Source organism: Pristiophorus japonicus, chromosome 5, assembly GCF_044704955.1.
Source record: "Pristiophorus japonicus isolate sPriJap1 chromosome 5, sPriJap1.hap1, whole genome shotgun sequence".
Classification (NCBI taxonomy): Eukaryota; Metazoa; Chordata; class Chondrichthyes; family Pristiophoridae; genus Pristiophorus; species Pristiophorus japonicus.
This window is the reverse complement of record NC_091981.1, coordinates 281,935,811-281,960,854: the sequence shown is the minus strand read 5'-3', so window position 1 is coordinate 281,960,854 and position 25,044 is coordinate 281,935,811. Positions and strand designations below refer to the sequence as shown.

Here is a 25,044-nt window from a genome sequence, read left to right as displayed (position 1 = left end):
GACACCTGGCCCGCCGAGGGCCTGCCAACCCTTCAGGCCCGCCCCTCCACGACGTGGGGTGCAGCATCTTCTCTCCTCCTCCCGCCCCCCCCCCCCCCCCCCCCCCTCGGGCTGATCTCCCTTCATTCGGCAAAATCCATTATTCGGCACAGGCCAGTTTCTGAGAGTGCCTGATAAGGGAGGTTCAACCTGTAATGCCAAAATAAAATCCAGGCTTCAGACTTCTGTTTATTTATAGGAGGTGTTTAGATCTGACAGACGTTGGAGCATCCAACATTCTGTTATTTAATCTGGTCTGTCTGGGTTTTGTTCCTTTTTCAGGTTTCTGGGCTATCATTGTCAGGGAATGCATATAAAAGGAAGACAAATTAATCTCTTTTAGGTTGTATGGTAATACCAGCAGTGGATTCTACACTTTGTCGAGATGACAGTATAGGAAATAAATAATGCAGGCAAAACCAAATGACCACTGGCATGCAAGTGGTTAAAGCACAAACAGGAATGTATAATGTGTTCTTTGGCACAGACCATGTAGTACATTGCTTGCATCAAAACAACAGCAACTTGTATTTCAATATTTTAACTTAAAAAAGAAGGCCACTACTGATTCACAAATGGGTGTAATGAAAACTTACACTGGGTTGAAAAGTAAGAGATTAGGCGAAGTGACCAACGACTATTGTATAAAAGGCTCATCTCCAAGAAGATAACCTTTCTTGACATACTTTCCTTGGGGTCGTGAAATGTACCAGTAGCTGCACCATCTTTCTGGCATTATTTCCAGCAGTAAGCCTAAAAAATGCAGTGATGCCAATTTAGGGTGATGCCCAATTGGGGTGTTGCTATATACACGTCAGTTGTTGCTAAGACATCAATAACGCTGACCATGACTGGATCCTTTCAGGGATCGCTGACATTGAAAGAACATTTGTATCAACTTCTAGGTATATCAAGGGTGGATTACACTTGATCTCTTTAAGGAGCTAACTAACATTCTGGTAACACTGGTCTCCTTGGGAAGGAGGCCCAAGTTCACAGATCCTTGCAAAAATATTGCTGAAGCAACCTCAGTTACAGTCAGCACTCTTCAAACTGTCCTCTAGGGATAAGTGACTTGAGTTTGTTGCATGAGCATGTTTTCTGTCTGCATCGTTTTCATTGGGAACACTTCTCCGGGACATCCAGACTGCCTATAGGGAGGAGGATTTGAGGAAGCGGAGACAAATAAAGCACCCTTCTCTGGATTATGTGTGGAGAATCACTGCACATTGCATGACCAACTCCCTCAATGGCTATTGGGAATCAATATGAGCCATGCTCCTATCCAAAGCCAGGCAGAATAGATTCCCACAAGCGAGGATTGGAAGTCGGGAGTCCTGGAAGGTAGTGATGAATTGTCTGGGAGCATATTGTTAGACCAGAGCTCCAAATTACAAAAAATAATCAAAAAAAATCAATTGGAATGTTAGCCTTTATGATAGCGTATAAAGCGGTGGAAGTTTCGCTACAGTTATACAAAGTTAGACCACACCTGGAGAACTGTGTACAGTTCTGGATATATTGGCCTTGGAAAGGAGTGCAGCGCAGATTCACCAGAATGTTAGTCGGGCTCCAAGAGTTAAATTGAGGACAGATTAAATAAACTAAGCTTGTATTCTCTGGAATATAGGTTAAAGAGTTATTTGATTAAAGTTGTAAGGATTTTGAAAGAAATTGATAGGATAGATAGATAAAACTTTTTTCTGTTGGTGGGGGAGTCTAGTACAAGGGGACAGAAGCTTAATATCAGAGCCAGGCCATTCGCAAGAGAAGTAAAGTAAAGGTGGTAGAAGTGTGAAACCCTCTCAAAGTAGTAGATGCTTGCACATTTAATAATTTTAAATCTGAGATCGATAGATTTTTGCAAGCCAAGTGTATTCAGGAATATGGAACCAAGTGGTGTTAGGATACAGATCAGCTATTATCTCATTGAATGGCAGAACATGCTCAAGGGGCTGAATGGTCTACTCCTGTTCCTAAGTTATTTAGAGACAATTAATATAAAAGACACCCAAAAGCCTTGGTGTGACTCATGCCGTGTGAAAACCTACAAGTAATCTCATAAATCCCAGATGACTTTTGTAGGATAATTATATTTCTATGGTCATTAGGATTAGTAAAGTTTAATTACTAAAGTATACTGTTATGAAATAATCATCTACCTTTATAATGTCAATAATGTTTATAGATTAAGCAACAGACTGATATTTATTCTTCCACCTATACAAAGAAAGGTAGGTAATGTGGTGGCATGTGATGTATATTTGTTCGCAATGGTACAATACCCCTATCTCATTACATTTACATTCTGGTTTGCAGAGATGGGAGATCCACTTGCAGGAGTGGTCAGTAATGCGAAGGAAACTCGGGTACAACCTCCAAAATGTAAATGCCGACATCTGCAAATTATCAACACCTGATCGTAAAAGTAAACTGCGCCTCAGCCATGATCTTATGAATGGTGGTGCAGGCTCGAAGGGCTGAATGGCCTACTCCTGCACCTATTTTCTATGTTTCTATGTTTCTATTGAGTCTCACTGAGGGTGAAGTTGGAAGAAATGCTTTTGCTCCAGATATTTTTTATTTTTCAAAAAAGGCGGAGGGCCCTGTCGAAACTAATCTTTAGCATCCTAATTCAGGAGACGTTCAGGATGGCAACATTACTGCAGCTTTCTATGGTTAGTCAAATGATGTACAGTGTCTCTAAATATAATATGGATTCAGGCCTGTCAAATCAAACATGACTACATATGTTTTTGTGTGTGGAGATGTATATCCCACTTGCCCAAATCCATAGGCTAAAGTTGGCAGAGGCAAGACTTAGTGACCCCAAGTCTATGCAAGGGCACTGTTGGAGTCTAACCAGTTAAATCTGTGCACCCACCAAGACAGATCACTGATAAACGTCTTGCCACCGGTCCATGGGATTTTGGCCTGCAGGGTTAACTAGCTGGGTGGGAAGAATTATTTCTGCATCTCATTATTGAGGCAGGCTGGTTGATTAGTTATTAGCTGTGTCCTAAAGTATGGTGGCGCTATCTGGCTCTTGTATAGGATTACCACATTTACTACAGAAAGTTGTTCCAAAATTCTGTTGCGAAGCTTCTTGTCGTAAAGCCACCTTGACCTTTCAGATCTCATCTACTTTCAAAGAAGATAGTTGATTGTTGGACATCTAACAAGTGTGGGTTTGAGTTCTCACTAGGTGGATAACAGATAGCAGGAGGTCCTCGTATATGGTGAGCAGCACTCACCATAAATGTGAAAGTGTATTGCCATCATTCCCTTGCTTACAGCATGAACACTCACCACATCCCATTAAATCATGGTTACATTAGTTGGAGTTATGGAGCCTTAGCAGCAGTTGCTTCACTGTGGAATCCAAACATAGTGGACAACAAGCCCTGGATAAATGAGCACATAAATGATCAGGGCTCAAGTCAGAGGTTCCTCATTACCTGTATGACTGACCTATATCTTGAGCATAGTAGAAGAACTATACATTGTGCAAGCTACCTTGTTATAGACATCCAGGTCCAATGGCACATGGCAGGTTTGCTCATCCCTGTTTAGTCCAGGTTTTTAACTGAGGGCCTTTGGCTAAGAAATATATTCACAACCTCAGGATGTCCCAAAGCGATTTAAAGCCAATGAAGTACTTTGAAGTGTAGTCACTGCTGTAATGTAGGAAACACGACAGTTAATTTTGCACACAGCAAGGTCCCAAAAGCAGCAAGGAGGTAATGACCAGATCATCGGTTTGATATTGGTTGAAGGATAAATATTCGCCAGGACATGATGGAAAAACTTCCCTGCCCTTCGAATTAGTGCTGTGGGATCCTTTACATCTACCTGAGAGGGTTTAACACTTTGTGGGCAACCAAGAAAGGGACAAGGGACTGTACCAGGATTCTGCACATTCCAAGGACAATTTAAACAAAACTCTTTACAGCTTATTACTGTTAATTATTAATTTATTAAAATATCTTGGTACAGCACTGTTGTGATTCCCATCTGTATTGTGCAATAATTATTGGAATGGTTTGGTCCCTGCTGATCATGTGGCTCGTACTGACTCATACACAGACCAATCAAAAAATGAAAAGGGACCATACCAAATCAAAATGGAGATATTTCTATATTTTATTTCATAGTGTTGTAAAATGGCTAGAGATAAAATGAAAACAGTCTGACCTTCCTAGATTTCAAAATGGAGATTGAAATCCAGTTGTCTGAGATCCTGGCCAGTTTGCCCAGGATGCAGGGCTTTGTGGTAGGTACTAATTCCACTATGTATGGTCAAACCATTAACAGATGTGAGAGATGAATGAGATGTGCACATTTGGTCATTAAAGTGATATTATGCATTGTACTATTAATCAAACAGGTATGGCTTCGGAGGCTTTTATACTGTTTTAAGTCATATTGACTGTTCTGATCTGAATTCCTTGGGTCGATTTGATTATTTCATCACCCAAGTATCATGAAGGTCTGTGGAAAGCTTTCATTCAACGTTCTGCTGATTTTATCAATTTTGTTTTTTAAAAAAAACATTTTTAAAGGGATATTTTAACTGCGGATGCATTCTATTTTATTCTCCATACTTACTCTGTACCTTGCTCTGTGAATGTTCTACCTGTAAATCAGTATTTTTAATGAGACGTTAAACAGATCCTTGCATGTGCAGGTAACGGAAAAGGTCATGACACTACTTAAAGAGCAGGGAGCACTTCCCATGTCCTGACGAAGATTCTTTCTTCCAGCAACATCATCAAAAACAGATCAAATGGTCGTTCATCTAATTTGCTATTTGTGAGGTCTTGCTTTATGTAAATTGCCTACTGCACTTCAAAAGTCATCATCATCATAGGCAGTCCTTCGGAATCGAGGAAGACTTGTTTCCACTCTAAAAGTGAGTTCTCAGGTGGCTGTACAGTCCAATGCAGGAATTACAGTCTCTGTCACAGGTGGGACAGACAGTGGTTGAAGGAAAGGGTGGGTGCGGAGCCTGGTTTGCTCCTGCCGCTCTCTGCGCTTGATTTCTGCATGCTCTCAGCGACGAGACGTGAGGTGCTCAGTGCCCTCACGATGCTCTTCCTCCATTTTGGGCGGTCTTGGGCCACAAATTCCCAGGTGCCGATGGGATGCTGCACTTTATCAAGGAGGCTTTGAGGGTGTCCTTGAAACATTTCCTCTGCCCACTTGGGGCTCGCCTGCCAGATAGGAGTTCCGAGTAGAGTGCTTGCTTAGGGAGTCTCATGTCGGACATGTGGATGATGTGGCCCGCCCAACGGAGCTGGTCGAGCGTGGTCAGTGCTTTGATGCTGGGGTTGTTGGCCTGAGCAAGAACACTGACGTTGGTGGGTCTATCCTCCCAGTGGATTTGCAGGATCTTGCGGAGGCAGCGCTGGTGGTACTTCTCCAGCCCTTTGAGAAGTCTGCTGTATATGGTCCATGTCTCTGAGCCAATGTAGGAGGGTGGGTATCACTACAGCCCTGTAGACCATGAGCTTGGTGCCAGATTTGAGGTCCTGGTCTTCAAACACACTCTTCCTCAGGCAACCGAAGGCTGCACTGGCACACTGGAGGCGGTGTTGGACCTCGTCGTCGATGTCTTCCCTTGCTGATAGTAGGTTCCTGAGGTATGGAAAATGGTCCACATTGTCCAAGACCGCGCCATGGATTTTGATGACTGGAGGGCAATGCTGTATGGCGGGGTCAGGTTGGTGGAGGACCTTTGTCTTACGGATATTCAGTGTAAGTCCCATGCTTTCGTACTCCTCGGTGAAGGTGTTGATGATGGCTTGGAGTTCGGCCTCTGAATGTGCGCAGATGCAAGCTGTAGTTCGATGACACAGGATGGGGCAACCTTGGATCTAGCCTGGAGGCGGTGAAGGTTGAACAGGTTCCCATTGGTTCTATAGTTTAGTTTCACTCCAGCGGGGAGCTTGTTGAGAGTGAGATGGAGCATTGCAGCAAGGAAGATCGAGAAAAGCATTGGTGCCATGACGCAGCCCTGCTTGACCCCTGTCCGGACGTGGATTGGGTCTGTGATGGATCTGTTGGTCAGGATCACGGCTTGCATGTCATCGTGGAGCAGACGCAGAATGGTGACAAACTTTTGGGGGCAGCCGAAACGGAGGAGGATGCTCCATAGTCCCTCACGGTTAACTGTGTCAAAGGCCTTTGTGAGGTTAAAGAAGGCCATGTACAAGGGTTGATGCTGTTCCCCTGCATTTCTCTTGTAGTTGAAGTGCGATGAAGATCATGTCCGTTGTACCCCTTAGTGGACGGAATCCGCATTGCGACTCTGGGAGGAGCTATTTAGCCACGGGGAGAAGACTATTGAAGAGGATTCTTGCAATGACTTTCCCAGTGGCCGACAGGGCGATTTCTCTGTAGTTACCGCAGTCGGACTTGTCCCCTTTTTTGAAAATGGTCACAATTAAGGAACCTCTGAGATTTCCTGGCATGCTCTCATCCTTCCAGATAAAAGAAATGAGGTCATGCATATGTGCCAATAGTGCTTCTCTGCCATACTTTAGTGCCTAGGCGGGGATTTCATCTGCTCCTGAGGCCTTGTTGTTCTTGAGCTGACGGATAGCCCTTTCTACCTTGTGCAAGGTTGGGATTTTGCTGGGTTGGGGTAGTGGGTAGCATGCTGTGGGATGGAGTCGAGGACACTTGCGTCGAAGGCATGATCCCGGATAAGGAGATCTTCAAAGTGCTCCTTTCCAGCAGGCCCTGAATGTCTCGGTGTCCTTGATGAGTGCATCTCCGTTCTTGGCCAGCAGTGGGATGGGTGCTTGGACGCACGTTGTGATTGACAGCCAACTCCTGGATCTCCTGTGCTTTCTCCACCCACCAACTATTCTTTAGGTCGCGAGTTTTTTGTTACACCTTGACCTTCAGCTGCTTGTAGAGCTGCTTAGCTGCTTTAGGTTCAGAAATGTCTTGTGCTTGCGGCTTATTGGCTCCTGGATCTCCTGGTCGTTCTTGTCAAACCAGTGTTGGTGTTTCCTGGTTGAGTGACCGAACGTCTCTTCGCAGGCACTGGTTATGGAGCTCTTGAGGGCAGACCAGGCGCTGTGGGCACTCTGCATCTCGGGTCATCGCGGGTCGCCAGGTTGGCAGTGAGGCACTGGCTGTATAGGGCTTTCTTAACTGGGTCTCTCTGTGCTCCAGCATTGATTTTTCTGCAGCATTGTTTCTGTTGCCGTCGCTGTTTTGGGGTTATATTGATGATGATGATGATGGAGTGGATTAGGTAGTAGTCCGTCCAGCAGTCGTCGGCTCTTGTCATGGTGTGGATGATGCGCAAGTCCCTTGTGGTCCTTCGCTCTGACATAGTCAAGCAGATGCCAGTATTTGGATTAGGCAGTGGTCTGTCCAGCAGTCGTCGGCTCCTGTCATGGCGCGGGTGATGCTCGCGTCCTTGCGATCCCTGGCTCGGACGATGACATAGTCGAGTGGGTGCCAGTGTTTGGAGCGAGGGTGTTGCCACGATGCCTTGTACTTGTCCCTCTGACGGAACGAGGTGTTGGTGATGTTCTAAGCATTTTGTCAGGAGTAGGGTACCGCTGGAGTTGGTTTTCCCTACGCCCTCTGACGATCACTCCTCCCCAGAGGTCTGTGACCTTACCGACTCTGGCATTGAAGTCGCCAAGGAGGATCAGTTTGTCATATGTAGGGATTCTGGACGGAATTTTTGAGGCTGGAGTAGAATTTCTCCTTGGTCTCATCTGTTGTGTCGAGTGTTGGGGCGCATATGCTGATGACCGAGGTGCATTGGTTCTGGGCTAGGGTGAGTCGGAGAGTCATGAGACGTTCGCTTATCCCACAGGAGGAGTCTCTGATAGGGCCCACCAGTTCATTCTTGATGACGAAGCCAACTACATGAAGGTGGCGTTCTTCTGGTTTGTCTTTCCAGAAGGTGTAACCACTACCTTCTTTGAGCTGGCCTTCTGCCTGCCTGCCAGGTCTCACTTAGGGTGTTGATGTCAACGTCGAAGCATCTGATCTCCCGGGCAACAATCTATATTAACGACTTGGAAGAAAGAACTGAGTGTAACGTAGCCAAGTTTGCTGACGATAGAAAGATGTGAGGAAAAGCAATGTGAGGAGGACACATAAAATCTGCAAAAGGACATAGACAGGCTAAGTGAGTGGGCAAAAATTTGGCAGATGGAGTATAATGTTGGAAAGTGTGAGGTCATGCCCTTTGGCAGAAAAAATCAAAGAGCAAGTTATTATTTAAATAGAGAAAGATTGCAAAGTGCTGCAGTGCAGCGGGACCTGGGGGTACTTGTGCATGAAACACAAAAGGATAGTATGCAGGTACAGCAAGTGATCAGGAAGGACCAATGGTATCTTGGCCTTTATTGCAAAAGGGATGGAGTATAAAAGCAGGGAAGTCTTGCTACAGCTATACAGGGTATCGGTGAGGCCACACCTGGAATACTGCGTGCAGTTTTGGTTTCCATATTTACGAAAGGATATACTTGCTTTGGAGGCAGTTCAGAGAAGGTTCACTAGGTTGATTCCGGAGATGAGGGGGTTGACTTATGAGGAAAGGTTGAGTACGTTGGGCTTCTACTCACTGGAATTCAGAAGAATGAGCGGTGATCTTATCGAAACGTATAAGATTATGAGGCGGCTTGACAAGGTGGATGCAGAGAGGATGTTTTCACTGATTGGGGAGACTAGAACTAGAGGGCATGATCTTAGAATAAGGGGCTGCCCATTTAAAACCGAGATGAGGAGAAATTTCTTCTGAGGGTTGTAAACCTGTGGAATTCGCTGCCTTGGAGAGCTGTGGAAGCTGGGACATTGAGTAAATTTAAGACAGAAATAGACAGTTTCTTAAACGATAAGGGGTTATGGGGAGTGGGCGAGGAAGTGGAGCTGAGTCCATGATCAGATGAGCCATGATCTTATTGAATGGTGGAGCAGGCTCGAGGGGGCCGTATGGTCTACTCCTGTTCCTATTTCTTATGTTCTTATTAAGCTCCTGGATCTCTCCAAGGACCTGTAATAGCTCCGGGCTCGAGATTTGTGAAGTCTTTGTGTAAATTGCTTACTGCACTTCAAAAGTAATTTACTGGTTGCAAAGTGCTTCGGGTGACCCTAATATATAAATATGCTATATAAATGTAAATGTTTTTTTCTTTCTAAATAAAATCTGTTGGTTTTGTTCTGCATGGAGTTATCGGACGGTGTAGCACATTCCATCTTTCAAAGTAACTAAGAGCCCATTGGTGAGCGTCCTTTTTAAAAATTCGTTAATGGGATGTGGGTGTTGCTGGTAAGACCAGCATTTATTGCCCATCTGTAATTGACCTTGAGAAGGTGGTGGTGAGCCACCGCCTTGAACTGCTGCAGTCCTTGTGGTGAAGGTGCTCCCATAGTGCTATTAGGGAGGGAGTTCCAGGATTTTGACCCAGCGACGATGAAGGAACGGCGATGTCAGGTTGGCATGTAACTTAGAGGGGAGCTTGCAGGTGATGGTGTTCCCATTCGTCTGCTGCCCTTGTCCTTCTGGTGGTAGCGGTCTTGGGTTTGGGAGATGCTGCCGCAGAAGACTTGGCGAGTTGCTGTAGTGCATCATGTGGATGGCACACACTGCAGCCATGGTATGCTGGTAGTGGAGGGAATGAATGTTTTAAGGTGGTGGATGGGGTGCCAATCAAGTGGGCTGCTTTGTCTTGGATGGTGTTGAGCTTCTCGAGTGTTAGTGGAGCTGTACTCATTCAGGCAAGTAGAGAGTATTCCATCACACTCCTGACTTGATGGTGGAAAGGCTTTGGGAAGTCAGGAGGTGAGCCACTCGCAGCAGACTACCTAGCCTTTTGTTGCCACAGTAATTATATGGCTGGTCCAGTTAAGTTTCTGGTCAATAGTGACCCCAGGATGTTGATTGATGGTGGGGGATTGGGCGATGGTAATGTCATTGAATGTCAAGGGGAGGTGGTTAGACTCTTGCTTGTTGGAGATAGTCATTGCCTTATGTGGTGCAAATGTTACTTGCCACTTATGTCGTCCAGGTCTTGCTGCATGCGGCCATGGATTGCTTCATTATCTGAGGAGTTGCAAATGGCACTGAATACTGCGGTCATCAGCGAACATCCCCACTTTTGACCTTATGATGGAGGGAAGATCACTGATGAAGCAACTGAAGATGGTTGGGCCTAGGACCCGGTCCTGACGAACTCTTGCAGCGATGTCCTAGGACTGTGATGATTGACCTCACACCACCGCAACCATCTTCCTTTGTGCTAGGTATGACTCCAGCCAGTGGAGAATTTTCCCTCTGATTCTCATGGACTTCAGTATTGATGCCACACTCGGCCAAATGCTGTCGATGTCCAGTGCAGTCACGCTCGCTTCCCCTCTGGAATTCAGCTCTTTTGTCCATTTTTGGACCAAGACTGTAATACGATCTGGAGCTGAGTGGTCCTGGCAGTACCTGGACATCGGTGAGCAGGTTATTGGTGAGTAAGTACCGCCTGATAGCACTGTTGACGACACCTTCCATCACTTTGCTGATGATTAAGTGTAGGCTGATGTGTCGGTAATTGGCCAGATTAGATTTGTCCTGTGGACAGGACATACCTGGGCAATTTTCCACATTGTCAGATAGATGCCAGTGTTGTGGCTGTACTGGAACAGCTTGGCTAGAGGCACGGCTAGTTCTGAAGCGCAAGTCTTCAGCAAGACAGCCGGGATGTTGTCGGGGCCCATAGCCTTTCCTGTATCCAGTGTGCTCAGCCGTTTCTTGATATCGTGGTGTTAATTGAATTGGCTGAAGACTGGATTCTGTGATGGTAGAGACCTCAGGAAGAGGCCAAAATGGATCATCCACTTGGCATTTCTTGCTGAAGATGGTTGCAAATGCTTCAGCCTTGACTTTTGCAATTGCGTGCTGGACTCCATCATTGAGGATGGGGATATTCATGGAGCCGCCTCATTTTAGTTGTTTAAAGGTCCACCACCATTTACGACTGGATGTGGCAGGATTGCAGAGTTTGATCTGATCCATGCTGCTTCTGCTGTTTAGTTTTGTGTTGCAGCTTCCCCAGGTTGGCACCTCATTTTTAGGTACACCTGGTGCTGCTCCTGGCATGCTCTTCTACACTCCTCATTGAACCAGGGTTGATCCCCAAGTTTGGTGGTAATGGTAGAGGGAGGGATATGTCGGGTCATGAGGTTACATATTATGGTGGAATGCAATTCTACTGCTGATGGCCCACAGCGCCTCATGGATGCCCAGTTTTGAACTGCTAGATCTGTTCTGAATCTATTCCATTTAGCACGGTGGTAGTGCCACACAACACGATGGAGGGTGTCCTCAGTATGAAGGTGGTACTTCGTCTCCACAATGACTGTGCAGTGGTCACTACTGCCAATGCTGTCGTGGACAGATGCATCTGCAACAGATAGATTGGTGAGGATGAGGTCAAGTAGATTTTTCCCATATGTTGGTTCTCTCACAACCTGTCGCAGGCCAATATGATTTCTATTGGTTAATACCATGAGTATGAGTAATTGATAATCCTGTGGCCTGCTACTCTACTGGTATATACAAGCAAGTGGGTTTTAGGTTCATGTAAAATTTGGTCTGTTATGGAAGATGCCTTTTACCATCAACACAAAACCTTTTAGAACAGTAAGACAAACTGAGTAGAAGCCTGGTTCTTGACTTTAGATATGTGAGCCAATAAGTAAACTGTTCTCACAATCATAATTGCTATATACTAAGAAAAAAAGTTATTTGGTAACATTTAGCATTGATGTTCAAAGTGTTGGAAGTCAGGATTGTAATGTATTTGCTTCATGGGCTCTTTGCTTAAGAATTCATAGCAACACATCGCTAATAAACCAACTACTTCTTAATAGCAAAGGTTTAACGATCACACTATACATTACCAGTTCATCCACCAGGCTCACAATCATCTGCCTCATTGTGAATTCCCTGAACCCCACAGCTGGTGTTTTATTGAGTCTCGTGAACAACATGTGACTGGCTAAGCCACTTTCAACTCAACAGCTTTATAAAGCTGTGAGCATACACACAGGTGCATACATTACAAGGATAAAAAATAAATTTTGCGTATGTTGAGTTTTTATATTAAAAATGATGAAATGCATCCTTTAGATCAATATTCTGTTTTTAAATTTGTTTTTGGTATTTGGGCAACACCGGCAAGGCAGTGTTTGTTGCCGATCCTTGGTTTCTGAGGGCGTAAAGAGTCAACCACATAGTGTGGGACTGGAGTCTTGTGTAGACCAGACCAGTTGGAGGTGACATTCCTTGAAAGGCATTTGTAAACCAGTTGGGTTTTTATTACAATTTTTATTTATATTGTGCCTTTAACGTAGCACAATATAAATGTCCCAAGGCATCTCACGAGCATTATCAGACAAATTTGACACCGAGCCACGTAACCAAAAGCTTTGTCAAAGAGGTTCACAAAATGCAGGACAAATCCAATCTGGCCAAATACCGCCCCATCAGTCTACTCTCAATCATCAGCAAAGTGATGGAAGGTGTAATCGACATTGCTATCAAGTGGCACTTACTCACCAATAACCAGCTCACCGATGCTCAGTTTGGGTTCCGCCAGTACCACTTAGCTCTAGACCTTGGTCCAAAGGTGGACAAAAGAGCTGAATTCCTTGGCAAAACAGAAGTCAATGGCAATTAGGGGGAAAACTCTCCTGGCTGGAGTCATACCTAGCACAAAGGAAGATGGTTGTGGTGGATGGAGATTAATCATCCCAGCCCCAGCACATAGCTGCAGGAGCTCTTCAGGGCAATGTCCAAGACCCAACCATCTTCAGCTGCTACATCAATGACATTCCCTCCATGTCAGAATTGGGGATGTTCCCTGATTGCATAGTGTTCAGTTCCATTCGCATCTCCTCAGAAAATTAAGCAGTCCATGGCAATTAGGGGGAATTGGACAGGATCTGGACGACATTCAGGCTTGGACTGGTAAACGGCAAGTAACATTCGCGCCACACAAGTGCCAGGTAATGACCATCTCCAACAAGCGAGAGTCTAACCACCTCCCCTTGATATCCAATGACATTACCATCGCCGAATCCCCAACCATCAACATCTTGGGGGTCTACAGGGCTTGTAGTAATACCCGCCCTCCTGTATGGCTTAGAGACCAACGATGTCTCCGCAAGATCCTGAAAATCCCCTGGGAGGACAGGCACACCAACATTGGCGTTCTCGACCAGGCCAACATCCCCAGCATTGAAGCACAGACCACACTTGATCAGCTCCGCTGGGCAAGCCACATTGTTTGCATGCCAGACACGAGACTCCCAAAGCAAGTGCTCTACTCTGGACTCCTTCACGGCAAATGGAAGAGGACAGAGGAAACGTTGCAAGGACACCTTCAAAGCCTCCCTGATAAAGTGCAACATCGCCATTGACAAAGACTGTCTTAAGAGGAGGAAGTGCATCCGGGAGGGCGCTGAGCACCTCGACAGCATGCAGAAATCAAGCGCAGGCAACAGAAAGAACGTGTGGCAAACCAATCCCACCCACCCTTTCCCTCAAAGACTATCTGCCCACCTGTGACAGGGACTGTGGTTCTTGTTTTGGACTGTTCAGCCACTTAAGGATTCATTTTTAGAGTGGAAGAAAGTCTTCCTTGATTCCGAGGGACTGCCTATGATTGGGGTCACCATTGAGCAGAAACTTAACTGGACTAGCCACACAAATACTGTGGCAACAAGAGTGGGTCAGAGGCTGGGTATTCTGCTGCGAGTGTCTCGCTTCCTGACTCTCCAAAGCCTTTCCAACATCTACAAAGCCCAAGTCAGAAGTGTGATGGAATATGCTGCACTTGCCTGGATGAGTGCAGCTCCAGCAACGCTCAAAATGCTCGACACCGTCCAGGACAAAGCAGCCCGCTTGATTGGCACCTCATACACCACCTTAAACATTCACTCCCTCCATCACCAGTGCACCGTGGCTGCAGTGTGTACTATCTACAAGATGCACTGCAGCAACTTGCCAATTCTTCTTCAGCACCTCCCAAATCTACAACCTCTACCACAAGAAGACCAAGGGCATCACCTATAAATTCACCTCCAAGTTGCATGCCATCCTGACTTGGAAATATATCGCCGTTCCTTCATGGTCGGTGGGTCAAAATTCTGGAACTCTCACTCCCTCCCTAACATACCTTCACCACACTGCAGTAGTTCGAGAAGGTGGCTCACCACCATCTTCTGAAGGGCAATTAGGGTTGGGCAATAAATGCTGGCCTTGCAAGTGACGCGCATATCCCCATTTTTAAACGAATTTAAAAAAAAGGTAGGCTTCAAGGGGTGACAATGGGAGAGAGAGGTAGAAAGATTTAGGGAGGAAAGTCCAGAGCCTTGACCGCAAAAGGCACTGCCAGCAGCCAATTGTCGTCGTGAAAATCAGATGTAGTAGGAGCCCAAAATTGAAGAAATGCAGAGATCTGAGGGTTGTAGGACAGGAGGACATTAGAAACATAAAATTTACAGCGCAGAAGGAGGTCATTTTGGCCCATCGTGTCCACGCCGGCCGACAGAGACGCATGGCCCTTGGTCAGCAGCCCTGAAACCAGTGAACAATGGCGGAAAGGTAAAGAGCACCCAGCCCAACCAGTCCGCCCCACACAACTGCGCCACCCCTTCCACTGAAACATTCTACACTGCACTCCAACCGGTGCCATGTGATGATCTGGGAGAGGATGTTCGAGATGGGGATGAAGGGATTTGAACACAAGCATGAGAATGTTAAAGTCCAGGCATTGCTGGACTGGGAGCCAATGCAGTTCAGGGCTGGTGAGTGAAAGGAACTTGGTGTTATGTTCAGAATAACTCAAGATGATACTGTAAGCTCAAACTGTTGTGACCTTGGTCTCTTTAATGTAACTCCAGAGTGAGGAAGCAGCATGGTAGATTACCTTTTTATACCTGCTTGCCTGGGGTGTGCAGGTGACCCTTGGGTCTCCAACAGGTACGCCCCCCTGGTGGCAAGTTAAGCTTGTATACATAACATCACTCTTTCTCTTCTCCCCCCCCCCCCCCCCAAAGTCTTAGATACAAGTTGAGGCGATCCGGGGCTCTCAATCCTGGGTTGATCGCCTGAGTTGAACTCCTGGCATGGGTGAGTTGGTCAGATAATTGCTCCACTGCAACGCGCTGATCTGATCAGACTGTCTGGCATGGTGGATTCATCCTCGTGGTTGACGGTGAGGTCGATTGCTGGTTGGGTGTGTGTTGGTGAATCATTGATGGTAATGTCCTCTTCAAACTGTTCTTGGTTGTCAGTGAATCGCAGTTTGGTCTGATCCAAATGCTTTCTGCACGTTTGTCCATTCAAAAGTTTGACAACAAACACTCTCTGCCCCTCCTTGGCTAAAACAGTGCCAGCAACCCATTTGGGACCAGGACCATAATTAAGAACAAACACCGGGTCAGTAACCTCAATGTCACGCGATACAGCCGCGCGATCGTGGTACACATTATGCCAGTGACACTGGGTTGCTGCATGATCATTGAGATCCGGTGGACTAAGGAGATCCTGGTTTTGATTGCTCTCCAACAATTCTGCAGGGGGAACACCAGTAAGTGAGTGGGGTCGCGTCTGGTAGCTGAGGAGAACCCAAGATAACCGGGTCTGCAGGGAACCGTCCTTTATGCGTTTCAAGCTCTGCTTGATAGTTTGGACAGCCCGTTCCACTTGACCATTGGATGCGGGCTTAAACGGGGCAGACCTGACATGCTTGATGCCATTGCGGGTCATGAACTTGTTGAATTCCGAACTGGTGAAACATAGACCATTGTCACTAACAAGGACGTTGGGCAAACCATGGGTGACGAACATGGCCCGGAGGTTTTCAATGGTGGCAGTGGACGTACATGATATTATTGTACATTCAATCTATTTAGAGTAAGCATCCACTGCTACTAGGAGCATCTTTCCTAGAAAGGGGCCAGCGAAATCTGTTTTGACCCTGGCCCACGGTTTGGAGGGCCATGACCACAGACTCAGTGGGGCCTTCCATGGTGCATTGCACAACTGTGAGCAAGTGTTACAATGGCCCGGCATGACTCCAATTCCGAGTCAATGCCGGGCCACCAAATGTGCGACTTGGCGATAGCCTTCATCATGACTATGCCTGGGTGGGTACTGTGTAGGTCGCATATAAACGTTTCCCTGCCTTTTTTGGCAAAACCACGCGATTCCCCCATAGACAATCCGAATGGATGGACATTTTATCCTTGCGTCGGTAAAACGGCTTAATTTCGTCTTGCATTTCCCCGGGAACAGCTGACCAGTTCCCATTAAAGATGCAACTTTTTACTAGTGATAGCACAGGGTCCTATCTGTGACTGGTGACCCCTCGCTCTCAAAAGCATCCATTACAAGGAGCAAGTCTGCGGGTTGCGCCATTTCCATCCCGGTGGTGGGCAATGGTAGCTGACTGAGGGCATCAGCACAGTTCTCAGTGCTTGGTCTGTGGAGGATTACATAGTCATATGCAGATAATGTTAGTGCCCATCTTTGGGTGCGGAACGAAGCATTGGTGTTAATACCTTTGCTTTCTGAGAACAGCAAAATGAGTGGTTTGTGGTCGGTTTCAAGCTCGAACCGGAGTCCAAATAGGTATTGGTGCATTTTCTTAACCCCGTATACGCATGCTAATACTTCTTTCTCAACCATACTGTAGGCTCTTTCAGCCTTCGATAAACTTCTGGACGCATATGCAACCGGTTTCAGTTTGCCTGACACATTGGCTTGTTGTAACACACAACCGACCCCATATGAAGATGCATCACAAGCTAGTACTAAATGTTTACACCGGTCATACAATACACGTAACTTGTTAGAACATAGCACGTTTCTGGCCTTATTAAAGGCTGTCTCTTGAGATTTACCCCAAATCCAGTCATCACCCTTGCGTAGCAATAAATGCAAAGGTTCCAGCAAAGTGCTCAACCCCGGTAGAAAGTAACCAAAATAGTTGAGGAGCCCCTAGAACGAACGCAGCTCTGTCATATTCTGTGGTCTGGGTACATTCTTGATGGCCTCCATCTTGGAGTCCGTGGGTCTGATGCCGTCCGCCGCAATCTTTCTCCCCAAAAATCCGGCCTCTGGTGCCAGGAAAACTCACTTGGAGCGTTTCAGCCTGAGTCCCACTCTGATTAATCGCTTTAGAACCTCTTCCAGGTTGTGCAAGTGTTTGGTGGTGTTGCGACCAGTGATCAGGATGTCGTCTTGAAACACCACGGTGCGCGGAACCGATTTTCAGCAGACTCTCCATGTTCCTCTGGAAGATGGCCGCAGCCGAGCGAATCCCAAAACTGATCCCATCTGTGGTATATGAACAGTCCTTTGTGTGTGTTGATGCTCGTCAATTTTTTGGAAGGTTCAGCCAGCTCCTGTGTCATGTAAGCAGAGGTTAGATCCAGCTTGGTGAACGACTTCCTCCCTGCTAGCGTTGCGAACAGGTTGTCTGCTTTGGGTAGTGGGTACTCGTCCTGTAACGAGACTTGGTTGATCATTACCTTGCAGACCCTGCAGATTCTAACCGTCCCATCGCTTTTCAACACCGGAACAATTGGTCTGGCCCACTCGTTGAACTCGACTGGCGATATGATTCCCTCTCTGAAGTCTGTCCAGCTTGGTCTCGACTTTCTCTCTCATCATATATGGAACCGCTTGGGCCTTGTGACGAACGGCCCGTGCATCAGAGACTAGATAGATCTCCACTTTGGCGCCCGTGAAGGTGCCGATGCCTGGCTCAAATAATGACGGGAATTTGTTTAGCACTTGGGCGCACGAGGCATCATCCACCGAAGACAGTGCTTTGATGTTGTCCCAGTTCCATCGGATCTTTCCGAGCCAGCTTCTGCTGAACAGCGTTGTGCCATCGCCTGGTACAATGCATAGTGGTAAATCATGCACAGTTCCATCGTACGATACCTTCACTGTCGCACTGCCAATGACTGGTATGAGCTCTTTGGTAAATGCGCAGCTTTGTGTGAATCGGGCTTAGTTTTGGCCTTTGTGCCTCGTTGCCCCACAGTTTCTCAAAAGCCTTCTGGCTCATAATTGACTGACTGACTCGCCCCCGTGTCCAATTCCATGGAAACTAGAATGCCGTTTAATTTGACTTTCAACATTATCGGAGGGCTTTTGGTTGTGAAGCTGTGTACTGGTCAAGACGCTCAACGAAAGCTTCCCAATCATCACCCTCAACAAATCTCTCGAGTACACTTCCTCTTCAGCCTCAGGTTGAGTTGCCTCTCTTACTCGTTCAGCCGACTCTGCCACGTGGTGAGTCACAGTATGTTTGCACATTCGCTGGAGGTGCCCCATTGTTCCACAGCCCTTGCACACTTAGTGCTTGAATCAACATTATTGGGCCCGATGATTACTCCCGCAGCGCCAACATGGTGTTCATGGATTTGCATTCACGCCCCACAGCGGACTCTGAGTCATCCTAGGTCTGGCCTCTGCAGGCGTGCAGGCCCTGCCATGTACAGTTCTGCCTGCTGAAGGCATTATTTTATGCACAGTACTTGCCAGTGAGCTTCGATGCTGCAAAGATATCTGTTTAGTGTTATCGATTGTGGACATGAAAGCCTGGGCTATCGTGATGGCTTTGCTCAGATGTGGGGATTCAGCAGACAGCAGTTTGCGAAGAATAACCTTGTGGCCGATTCCTAGCACGAAAAAGTCCTGCAGCATTTCCCCCAAAAATCCAGCAAATTCACACGGTCCCACATGGCGTCTTAGGTCAGCGACCTAGCTCGCCACGTTCTGAGTGATGGTGCGTGTAAAAGCGATACCTGGCCATTAAGATGCTTTCCTTCGGTTTGAAGTGTTCCCGAACCAGCATGCACAACTCTACATATGTCTTGTCCGTTGGTTTCGTCGGTGCTAGCAGATTTTTGACGAGGCCATATATTGTGGACCCACAAATGGTGAGGAGCATCGCCCTGCACTTGACCACGGTATCTTCTGTATCCAGCTCGTTGACCACGAAGTACTGGTCAAGATGCTCAACAAAGGCTTCCCAATCATCACTCTCAACAAATCTCTCAAGAATACCAATGGCAGCCATAACAGTGTGAAAGTTTGTGATCTATTACTCGTCGCCAATTGTTATGTTCAGAATAACTCCACAAGACTTTACTGTAAGCTCAAACTGTTGTGACCTTGGTCTCTTAAATGCAACTCCAGAGTGAGGAAGCAGCATGGTAGACTGCCTTATACCCGCTTGCCCGGGCTGTGCAGGTGACCCTTGGGTCTCCAACAGGTGCGCCCCTCTGGTGGCAAGTCTTACATACTAGTAAAGTGTGGGTTGGGCTTTCCTGGTCATTATTTGGTGCTAGCCCATTACGTACCAGATTAATTATTTTCACAACTTGCTATGGTAGGATTTGAGCTTGCGGCCAATCCAATACCAGAACCATTAGGCTCCCGTGTCGAAATATATTCGTATATTTTCAACAATGCTACATTTACTTTACACAATACAGCACACACATAGTTGATTAAAAAATAGATATTTATGTATTCAATTATTTGTTACTGCACCTAGATAGGAGTATGTGATTTATCGATCTCCATTTATGCTTCTGCGTGGATTACTGTATGCGAGTTTAATGTAATGATTTATAGTTCCAATTAATTCATTTAATTCATATTTCCATCCTCCAGCACCCAGCTTGTTCCGTTGCGGTAGCGCTTCACCTGCTTTTAATATTCTATATAATTTATAAAGCATTTTAGAGAGGTATTTCTACGTTCTCACCTCATGCTACGTTGTTGGTATCCTGGCTTGACAGTACGGCTCAGTTGCTCCCTTTTCCGCTCTAGCGCTTGAACGGGATTCTTTCAACAATTTCATTGGTGGGAGGTCAGGATTTTTGAATACCCTGCAAAATTGTAACACCGAGTTGCGCCAAAGTTACGATTCACAACCATAGCGCTAATAATGGGGACTGTAGCATACAATCAACAACAATAAAATTTAAGCTTTTCGGAGTTTGATAATTAATGCAGATTATGTAGACCATTCATGAGTGCAGCACATTATCCATGATTCGAGACTGCAGCTGTTTGATAGGATTCTGCACAACGATTTATAGTACATTTTTTAAAAATCGGCGAGGTTATTGGATACAGAGAACCCATTCTGACCTCATTCTACTACTTAAGGGATTCGATGTCTTAATATCGAAACAAAAATTGTAAATTTACAAATTCGTAAGATTGGGAGAAACAGTACGAAAACTGAGATTTAAAGTTACAAGTAACAAAATATTGCAGGTGTTGTAAATTTGAAATGAAATCAGAAAATGCTGGAAACACTCAGTAGATCAGTTCGGTTCTGTGAAAGGTCATCGATCTGAAAAGTTAACCCTGCCACTGATATTGTCTGACCCGCTGAGTAAGCATTTTCTGATTTAATTTAAAATTACCAGCTTCTGCAATATTTTACTTTAAATTTTTGTCGTGGATGTCATTCGGCACTTGAGCTGTAATGGTGTAGTGTTGTTTCCCCTATTCTCAGCTCAGTGTTTTGATGCAATACTTGTGATCGATCTGCACTCCTGGCCATGTTTCTTGGAAAACTTAATTGTACTGGTTGGTGAACAAAGACGTCATTGTACAGGAAGGAAAATGTGAAGTTGATCATCCATTTCCTGTTTTTTGCACGGTTGAAAGTGCGTTTCCTGTTAGCAACCCAGAAGGTATAGAACTAATGGCGACCCTTTTCCTCAGCAGGGTACGCAAATGGATGTCGCGGTTGTGAAAAAAATGCGACGACCTAACTACTACTGATCGCGACTCCAGTGAGTATAAATTATTTCGAAAGACGGTATTTCGTTTTTTTTTTGCGCATCAGCCAGCAAGAAATTGGCCTGCACAGTTAAGATTACGTAAACGTCGACTGGTCGAGAGACACCGCAACAAACCGAGGGTCCGATCTTTCCAGCGTTCTTGGGCGCTATAACAGTTTGGGCGTTTGACTGCTTTTTCTTGAATCTGTGCAACACTTTTATGGTCTCGGTTTGCAAGTGCCGAATGACAAAATAGCAAACAAATCTTTCGTATTCGAGTTGACCGAACTACTTGCCGAGGAACTTACTGCAAACAAAAAGCTGCCTTCAAACCCATTTTGCAGATAGCTAATAACTGCAGATTTACATTTAATAGCAAATATGTACATAAGAATTTGCATTGAATACATATCGAGCACAAGTGCAAAAAAAGTTGTGCACCTGTAAGCATGTTCAATTTGGTGGGAGGGGGAAATAGATTGGCGGACTGTAGCTTGTATTTTGTCAGGGCAGATAGTGTGGACCAATGCGACCTGAACAAATGCAAGTGCTCCCTTGAAGGAGGGTGAGTAGCTGGTTCAAACTAAGAATGTGCAGGTAATGTTAAATAGTGATTTAATTATCACCATCAATGAGGCAGGCAATGGTCTGATTTATATAGAAAGCCTCAAGCAAACTGGTGGACACTGATTGTGTGCCTTGGTCACACTAGGGCCTGGAACAGTAGCAAGCAGTTGGAAGACCCTGCAGTGATCTTGCAATCCTGGATGGCTGATTTTGCCAGATCAAAATTCAGCTTGTAAACGTACAAATTAAATTGTTTTATTTATATTTTAATTCTATTCACGAGTTGCTTCTACTGTACAAGCTACATCATTTCTAATTCTTATAGGTGATGGTGCTCCCATGCGCCTGCTGCCCTTGTCCTTCTGGTGGTAGAGGTTGGGGGTTTGGGAGGTGCTGTGGAAGAAGTCTTGGCAAGTTGCTGCAGTGCATCTTGTAGATGGTACACACTGCAGCCACGATGTGCCAGTGGTGGAGGGAATGAATGTTTAAGGTCGTGGATGGGGTGCCAATCAAGCGGGCTGCTTTGTCCTGGATGGTGTCGAGCTTCTTGAGTGTTGTTGGAGCAGCACTCATCCAGGCAAGTGGAGAGTATTCCATCACACTCCTGACTTGTGCCTTTGTAGATGTTGGAAAGGCTTTGGAGAGTCAGGAGGCGAGACACTCGCCGCAGAATACTCAGTCTCTGACCCGCTCTTGTTGCCACGGTATTTATGTGGCTGGTCCAATTAAGTTTCTGGTCAATGGTGACTCCCAGGATGTGAATGGTAGGTGAGTCGGCAATGGTAATGTCGTTGAATATTATGGGGAGGTGGTTAGACTCTCGCTTGTTGGAGATGGTCATTGCCTGGCACTTGTGTGGCGCAAATGTTACTTGCTTCTTATCAGCCCAAGCCTGAATGTTGTCCAGATCTTGTTGCATGCGGGCATGGACTGTTTCATTTTCTGAGGAGTTGCGAATGGTCAGAACGCGGTCAAGGGAAAAATCCTTAAATCACTGATCTCATGACCGTGGGAAGGTTTTTCCAAGTCATTAAATTATGGTGAGTCTGTAATTAAATCTTGACATTAGGACAAGTGGCAGAAAAATTATTGAAAAATTTATGATTGATATCAACAAATGGTATGTACTTCAGGGTAGAGGAGTGAAAGGAAAACCCCATAAATCACTGACCCTCATACCAATGGAAATAGTTTCTCCTTATTTACTCTATCAAAACTATTCATCAGTTTGAATTAAATCTCCCCTGAACCGTCTCTGCTCAAGTCTCTCCACATAACTGAAGTCCCTCATCCCTGATACCACTCTCTTGCATCTCCACTGCACGCTCTCCAAGGCTATGACATACTTCCTAAAATGTGGTGCAGAGAATTAGTTGCAATACAGGTACTTGAGCTTTGGCCTAACCAGTGATGTTTAAAGGCTTAGCAGAACTACCTTGCTTTTGTACTCTCTGCTTCTATTTATAAAGCCCAGGATCCTGTATGCTTTTTTAACCGCCGCATCAACTTGTCCTACCACCTTCAAAGATTTGTGTATGTGTACCCTCTTTAAAATTGTACCGGCAGGCAGTATTTTCTCCTCCTGAATGCAAATTGGCTGCTATTCTGTGAGTAATTTTCCAGTTTTGTCTGAATTATATTTTACAAACTATGAATTAATAGGTTCGTCTTTGCCTGTGTGTCTCACTTTTTGGAGAAAAGGCATAAGGCTTGCTTGCTTTCCAGCTTAGCAAGATGATCTCAATGTTTATTGACATTCGTAATGACTATTGTGATGCTGCCTTGCTGCTCTCGAGTTAGGTTGTTGTTTAAGGCTCAGAAATGCCCACTGCTTGCGATCTATTAACTCTTGGATCTCCTGGTTATTCTCATCAAACCAGTCTTGGTATTTTCTGGTTGAGTGACCGAGCATCTCTTCGCAGGCACTGGTTATGGAGGCCTGGAGGGCAGACCAAGCGCTGTGGGCATTCTGCATCTTGGGGTCATCAAGGCACGGCAGGTTAGCTGTGAGGCGCTGACTGTATAGGGCTCTCTTAGCTGGGTCTTTAAGTGCCCTGACATTGACTCTTTTTTGCGGCACTGCTTCTGCTGCCCCCTCCGCTTTGGGGCTGTGTTGATGTCAATGATGGATCGGATTAGGCGGTGGTCTGTCCAGCAGTCATCTGCTCCTGTCATGATGCGCACATCCTTACGATGACCTAGTCGAGCAAGTGCCAGTGTTTGGAGCGAGGATGTTGCCATGATGCCTTGTATTTGTCCCTCTGGCGGAACAAGGTGTTGGTGATGACAAGTTCGTGTTCTAGAAATTTTGTCAGGAGTAGGGTGCCGCTGGAGTTGCGCAAGGCAGCATTACAGACCGCTTAAGGCTGAGGTCCAACAAAAAACCTGGGACCTAAAGAACAGGTGGTGGATGGAGAAAGCGCAGGAGATACAGCAGCTGGCCGACCACCACGATGTGCGAGGATTCTTCATCGCAGTCAAGGCCACCTACAGTCCAAACTCCCAAGCTCCCACCCCAGTGCTGGTCAAGAATGGGGAAACACTCATCAAGGGTACCGAATCAGGGCCCGCTGGAAGGAGCACTTCAAAGATCTCTTCAATCGAGACTCTGCCTTTGACTCGAGTGTTCTCGACTCCATCCCGCAGCATGCTACCTGCCACCACCTCAGTAAAACCCCAGCACTGCACAAGGTAGACAAAGCCATAAGACAGCTTAAGAACAACAAAGCGATGGGAGCGGATAGAATCCCTGCTGAGGCACTAAAGTATGGTGGAGAGGCACTGTTGGCGTGAATACATGACCACCTCTCTCTCATCTAGAGGGAGCAGAGCATGCCGGGAGATCTGAGATGCAGTGATTGTGATCATCATTTAAAAAGGGGACAAGTCCGACTGCGGCAACTACAGAGCAATCTCCCTGCTATCACTAGAGTCTTGCTCAACCGTCTTCTCCCTGTGGCTGAGGAGCTCCTCCCGGAGTCACAGTGCGGATTTTGTCCCCTATGGGGCATAACAGATATGATTTTTACAGCGTGACAGCCACAGGAAAAATGCAGGAAACAGCACCAGCCCTTGTACGCGGCCTTCGACCGTACAGAGGCCTTTGACACTGTCAACCGTGAGGGTCCTCCGTTTTGGATGCCCCCAAAAGTTCATCACCATCCTCCGCCTGCTCCATGACGACATGCAGGCCGTGATCCTTTCCAACGGATCCATTACAGACCCAATCCACGTCCGGACCGGGGTCAAACAGGGCTGCGTCAGCACCTCAACCCTCCACCTTAGTCAACAAGCTCCCTGCTGGAGTGGAACTAAACTACAGAACCAGTGGGAACCTGTTCAACCTTCGTTGTCTCCAGGCCAGGTCCAACCTCTGTCGTCGAGCTACAGTACGTGGACGATGCCTGCGTCTGTGCATGAAGAGAGGCTGAACTTTAAGTCATAGTCAACGTATTTACTGAGGCGAACGAAAGCATGGGCCTTACGCTAAACATCCGTAAGACAAAGATCCTCCAGCAGACTGTCCACGCCGCTCAACACTGCCTCCCAGTCATCAAGATCCACGGCGCGGCCTCTTATCAACAA

At 46.2% G+C, this 25,044-nt stretch overlaps 1 protein-coding gene across 6 annotated transcripts in view; it reads left to right on the top strand.

Moving 5' to 3' along the window:
• Positions 1 to 25,044, top strand: part of LOC139264725 (meiosis-specific coiled-coil domain-containing protein MEIOC-like) — a 92,749-nt gene that overhangs the window by 9,171 nt on the left and 58,534 nt on the right. For 4 of the 6 annotated variants that reach the window (XM_070881718.1, XM_070881716.1, XM_070881713.1 and 1 more), the window contains exon 2: positions 20,837 to 20,904. The exons of 1 other annotated variant lie outside the window; for it this stretch is intronic. The gene's annotated coding sequence lies outside the window, so the exon portion shown is untranslated. Of the gene's footprint in view, positions 1 to 2,698; positions 2,718 to 20,836; positions 20,905 to 25,044 lie in introns of those variants that run through there. One more of the 6 variants, XM_070881714.1, reaches the window with a different exon arrangement.